Source organism: Rattus norvegicus, unplaced genomic scaffold (genome assembly GCF_021556685.1).
Source record: "Rattus norvegicus strain SHRSP/BbbUtx unplaced genomic scaffold, alternate assembly SHRSP_T2T unassigned-0000110, whole genome shotgun sequence".
NCBI classification, from domain to species: Eukaryota; Metazoa; Chordata; class Mammalia; order Rodentia; family Muridae; genus Rattus; species Rattus norvegicus.
The window spans coordinates 391394-397500 of record NW_028238831.1 but is presented as its reverse complement, the minus strand read 5'-3'; positions in this window follow the sequence as shown (position 1 = coordinate 397500).

Below are 6107 nucleotides of genomic sequence, written 5' to 3'. Positions count from 1 at the left end.
GTGAAAAGGGCTTTAGTGTACTCAATGTAAGTGAAAATAAATAAGTAAACCTTTAAAAGAATGAAACAAAATGAAGCTTGCAAAGAAATTGAGCATCTTAAAATGCCAGGCACGTTTATCCGCTCCTTTTATTTTATTTCGTGTGTGGATCACATAACCACAGAGGTGGTTCCCCTTCCCTTAACCTCGACAGCCCAACTGGGACAGAAGTGCAAACTATCATCTACCTATCTGGGAGTGGAGTGGTTGGATACAGGGAGATGGAGCATTTGCAGTTAGTAAAGTTCTGATGTCGGTTTTTATTTCCTTTCATTTTTGGATAGATATCGGGAGCCTTTTTTTTTTTTAAGTACAAATTTTGTTTTCTGTGCAACATTCTGATCATAGTTTCCCATCGCAAAGCTCTTTCCAGATCCTTCCTCCCCATCCACCACCCCGTACTAACCCAGGCCTGCCCTTAGATGTGGTTGATGCATACCCAGGTGAGTCTCCATTGGAGAAAGGACGATATTCCCATCTCCTATGACTGTCAATGGCCGATGACCTAAATGCCAGTGACTTCGGACTTGACTCCATTTTCCCTCTGAGAACTGGGTTTGGATCTGTTGAACGCAGGCAGGCCCTCGGTTTTGAAACAAACAAACAAACAAACAAACAAACAAACAAACAAACAAACACACCAAAAAATATTTAAAGCAGGCAACAACTGCCTGCACGCCAAGAGACTGTTGACTCCTCTTTGGAGATAGTACGATGTGAAACTTGCTTAATACAGTAGAGTCCACACAACACAAAGGGAACACTTTAACAAATTATGAAGGAGAGAGGGGGTATGTTTATCTACCTCCTCTTGTTTCTCAGACTAGAGATTTCATCTTCCTCTGTCTCTCGAGTGCTGGTGGCTTTGCTGCTGGTTTGGGGGGTTGGGATAGGGATAGGAAGAGAAAAGGCTTGAGTGCTGATTTTAAAGCTCTCTCTCTCTCTAAAGCTCTCTCTCTCTAAAGCTCTCTCTCTCTCTCCCCCCTCCTTCTCTCTCTCTTTACACACACACACACACACACACACACACACACACACACACACACACACACACACTGGAGAGGAAGACAGGAAGACCTATCTAGATGCAACGTGAAGAAGGCCTATGTCAGATGAGTTAATGGCTAGGGAACTGTTAGCTGGCTAGTCTGCCATTTTGTTGCAGTTGCTAGTATTATAAGGACACTTTCTCATTGGTTGTTTCTGCTGTTGCTGCCAGAATTCATTACATATTCTGTTAGGCTCTTCTGTGTGATAACACACTCAGAAACCGAACACTGTAGGAGTCAGTCTAACTGCTTTCTTTGTTGTCTAGTTACCCGCAATAATCTTGGACCTGAACTGAACACCCAGCAGCACTTCCCGCACCCACCCATGTATAAGCTTTTATAACCTGGACCACCAACACTAGAGCGACAGGGCAGACAGAGACTATTTGGAACCGGACTTCCATTTTGAGTTTTTGTTTGTGTTCTTGTTTTTTTCTCCTGTCCTGTCCTGTCCTGTCCTGTCCTGTCCTGTCCTGTCCTCTCTGTCTGTCTGTCTGTCTGTCTGTCTGTCTGTCTGTCTGTAAATCCACACATATAGTTCTTTCCACATCTTATATCTCAAAACAAATAATGCTTGCTGTGATCCTCATTTCATTCAAGGGTACTACTCTCTAGACCAGAGGAGCCCCCTTACAATTCTCCACAGGTAGTGATGACCGGAGTGTTCAGTGCGACTAAGCAGGAATTATATGGTTGCCGCCATTATGCTTGATCTTACCGAAGGTAGGGTTGCGGGGCATGGTTGCCACGATGGCGACCAGTAGACCGTGATTGAGGAGACGGAACAATAATTAACCTACAATTCTCCCTCTCGGTCAACTGTTTCTCTGTCACTCTCTGTCTCTCTTCCCTCCTTCCCTCCCCCGTCTCTCAGACCTGAATGAGCATTGGAACTAAAGTAAATGTACATGTGAAAAGAAGCCAGGTGTGGTGCTGCATGTCTTTGATTGCATCACTTGAGAGGTGAAGGTGGGTAGAACTCTGTGAGCAGGCTGCAGACCTGATCCAGGTACTGATTTCCAGGGCTTTTGTGCAAAGACCCCTGACTCAACTAAAGAAATGAGGAGGAAAATAAAGAAACAGATACAATTAACTTGGAATAAACCAAACAAACTAAGAAAAAGGAAAGGCAGTAATGGAGTGGCCTGGCTTACAGAGGAGGGGCAGACATTTATCTGCCATTGCCTCCTCGGTTGAACACACAAACACACGCATGGGGGAGGGGGGAGAGACAGAGACAGAGAGAGACAGAGAGACAGAGAGAGGAAGAGAGACAGAGACAGGGAGACAGAGAGAGAGACAGACACAGAGAGAGAGAGACAGACAGACAGAGACAGAGAGACACAGAAAATTCGATCTCTCTCTCTCTCTCTCTCTCTCTCTCTCTCTCTCTCTCTCATCACAGGCTGAGCTCAGGGACAGTGAGTTCCACACTCACTCAGAGAAAAACTCTGTCTCCAGTCACCCTCACCCACACGCCTTCAAAATGATCCATTGTACTATTTTAGATTTATGTCTGAGGAGCCCCTCTCCCTCCGCCTCCTCCTGTTACGTTGTAGAAACGTTTAATCCCAAACAGGGCTTCTCTCCTACCCTGCCTTGATGATTCTGTTCCTGGATAAAAGATACACAAGCTTTATTATCTACAGGAAGCCTTAAATAGCACTAGAAGACCTGGGCAGGCAGATATCTACCCTCTAGGTTGTTAGTTTTGGGGGTTTTGTTTGTTTGTTTGTTTTTGTGTTTTTTGTTGTTGTTTTTAATTTTTTTAGATTTGTTTTTTATTTATCTGAGTATGCTGCAGTTATCTTCAGACACACCAGAAGAGATCAATCAGATCTCATTACAGATGGTTGTGAGCCACCATGTGGTTGCTGGCAATTGAACTCAGGACGTCTGGAAGAGCAGTCAGTGCTCTTAACCGCTGAGCCATCTCTCCAGCCCCTGTTGTTGTTTTTTGTTTTGGTCAAAAACCTGGATTCTCGGGGTTGGGGATTTAGCTCAGTGGTAGAGCGCTTGCCTAGCAAGCGCAAGGCCCTGGGAAGAGCAAGGTCCCCAGCTCCGGAAAAAAAGAAAAGAGGAAGAAAAAACAAACAAAACAAACAAAACAAAAAAAAACCCTCTGGATTCTCAGGAGCTGTGTGGTGTGTCCTCTTATGTTCTGGTGCCCTCTTCTGGCATGCAGACATATAGGAATCAGAGAGAGCCCACATTTTTGTCCAGGAACAAACAAACTGCCAAACTGCCAAACAAACAACAAAGGATTGTAGGTTTTGACTGGCTCTGTAGGTTTCAGAGAAAGGCAGGGCAGACCTCTGTGAGTTTGGGACTAGACTACTCTACCGAGCAAGTTCCAGGGAGGGATTCCACAGGAGCACAGTGGACTGGACAAAATTTTGACTTTGTAATTTTATTTTTTGCCCAATTGGGATTTATGATTTGATTGTCACAAAACTTATACCTTTCATTTTATTTTATTTTCGGCCAAAATTTCATTTTCAGTTTCACTTCCGATTTAACTTTTAATTTCTTGTCGCGCTTATGTTCGGATCGAGTTAATTCTCTGGGGAGCTGTGCCCTTGCCACTGGTGCTGGCAGAAGGGGATCCCGAGATCTAGAGGTTCTGTGTGGTGGGCTGTGTGGCAGAGGAAAAAAATGAAATTAAGAACATATATAAATCTATGGATTTGTATAAGGAGAAACGTATGGTATGGTGGGAAGATGTAAGGGAGAGAAAAATAAAAAATAGATAGATAGATAGATAGATAGATAGATAGATAGATAGATAGATAGATAGATAGAGTGATTCATGCTCCCAGCCTCCTATGTACAGAGTTCCCCGAGGCGTTTTTACTCGCCAAATAAAGACTGCGGTGTTTCCCAACACACCATGTGAATGTCCGTGGCTGTCGAAATTATTTCATTTATGTTTTTCACGTTTGTCGTCCGTGTCACTTCAAGGCCATTGTGACTTCAGTCTTGTTATTGATTCATATATGCTTTCTATTTCTTTTCATTTTTCAAAACCTTTTTGTCTAAATTGTATTTGTCATTCACCTTGATTTAAACATTTATTAAAGTCCAGTTTGCCATTTATTCGTATTTACTCGTATTTTATTATTATTTTATAAATTTATTCCATCATTTCGTTTCAGTCGTCTATATTTGCCCTTCATCTCGTTCCCGCTTTTCTTTTTTTTTTCTTTTTTCTTTTTTCTTTTTTCAGAGCTGGGGACTGAATCCAGGGCCTTGCATTTGCTAGGCAAGCACTCTACCACAGAGCTAAATCCCCAACCCCGTCGTTCCCACTTTATGTCTGTTAACATTTAATTGTTTTATCTCCCTTGTCCTTCTGTGTCCCTCGTCTTAATTTCTGCTTTATTGTTTTCTTTTTTTTTTAAATTTATTTATTTAACGCATGTGAGTACACTGTAGCTGTCTTCAGACACACCAGAAGAGGGCATCAGGTCTCATTACAGATGGTTGTGAGCCACCATGTGGTTGCTGGGATTTGAACTCAGGACCTCTGGGAGAGCGGTCAGTGCTCTTAACCGCTGAGCCATCTCTCCATCCCATCTGTTTTATTGTTTACATCGCACTTACTCTGTTTTTATGGCGATCTATTAACTTTTTCCATGTCAGTCGTCGGTATCTGTTGATCACCTTGATTTTTTTTTTCTTTTTTTCTTTTTTTCGGAGCTGGGGACCGAACCCAGGGCCTTACTCTTGCTAGGCAAGCGCTCTACCACTGAGCTAAATCCCCAACCCCGATCACCTTGATTTTTGTTTTATTGTTTATTCACATTGACTCTTTATTCATTATTATTTTTAAGTAAAATAAAATAAATAAAATTTAAATATGGTAAAAATATTTGTTAAACAGATATTAAAAGGGAGGTCTACAGCAGATTTTTAAACTAACGGGCACACACACACACACACACACACACACACACACACACACACACACACAAATTTCTCCCAGAGGTCCTGAGTTCAATTACCAGCAACCACAAGGTGGCTGACAACCATCTGTAATGGGATCTGATGCTCTCTTCTGGTGTGTCTGAAAATAGCTACAGTGTACTCTTACGCATAAATAAAATAAATAAATCTTTAAAAAAAATAAAATAAAATATGAGGTTGGCTCTCTTTGCTCCTCTCTTTGCTCTTTGCTCTTCCTCTCTTCCCCTCTTCCCCTTTGTCCCTTCTCTCCCCATTCCCCTCCCAAATTCTCTCCACGTGCTCATGACTGGCCTTTACTCTCTTCTTCTACCTTTCTTCTCTCATTAAACCTCTCCGTGGAGGGGGAGGGGTGTGTGTGTGAGTGGGGGGAGGGGGAATGAGGTTGACCAGTCTTCCTGTGTAACAGAGGTTTAAAAGGAGGCTGGTCGACAAAACGTTTTTTTGTGGTTTTTCTCTCTCTCTCTCTCTCTCTCTCTCTCTCTCTCTCTCTCTCTCTCTCTTTCTCTCTCTCTTAATCAACTCGGAAGTCGATCTGCTGTCCCTTTTATTAAAAGCCAAAGTATTAAGTGGCGAGCCGATGTTTCAACTTTCACCATTCTGTTCCTTTCACCAAAAAGAGGGGTTCTTTGGCTTTTCCTTTCCTTTTTGAAACAAAACGAAAGGAGGAGCTCGACCAGTTGGCCTAGCTTCCCTGTTCCTTTTCCCTCTTCCACGGTATGCTCGATGAAATAAAGTAAATAAATGAAGTTTCTAGTTATGTATTTGTTTGGGAGACCCGAACTCTCTCTCAAGAGAGAGTTGCATCTTCCCGCTGCCGCCCCCCCCCCCACACACACACAAGGCCTCCTCCCTGTATGTGGGGGGAGGGGGAGGGGTGGACAGGAGCTAGCTGAGAGGGGGTGGGGTGGGGCGGGGCTGGAGAATATGCAGGTTCCTGAAGGTCAGTCGGGGAAGTACTGCTGCTGCCCTAGCACGCTTCAGTGCCTCTTTAGAGTTTAGAGTTTTCTAAAGTTTTCTGCCTGAAATCAGCGAGTGATGATTTCACTGTGAAAT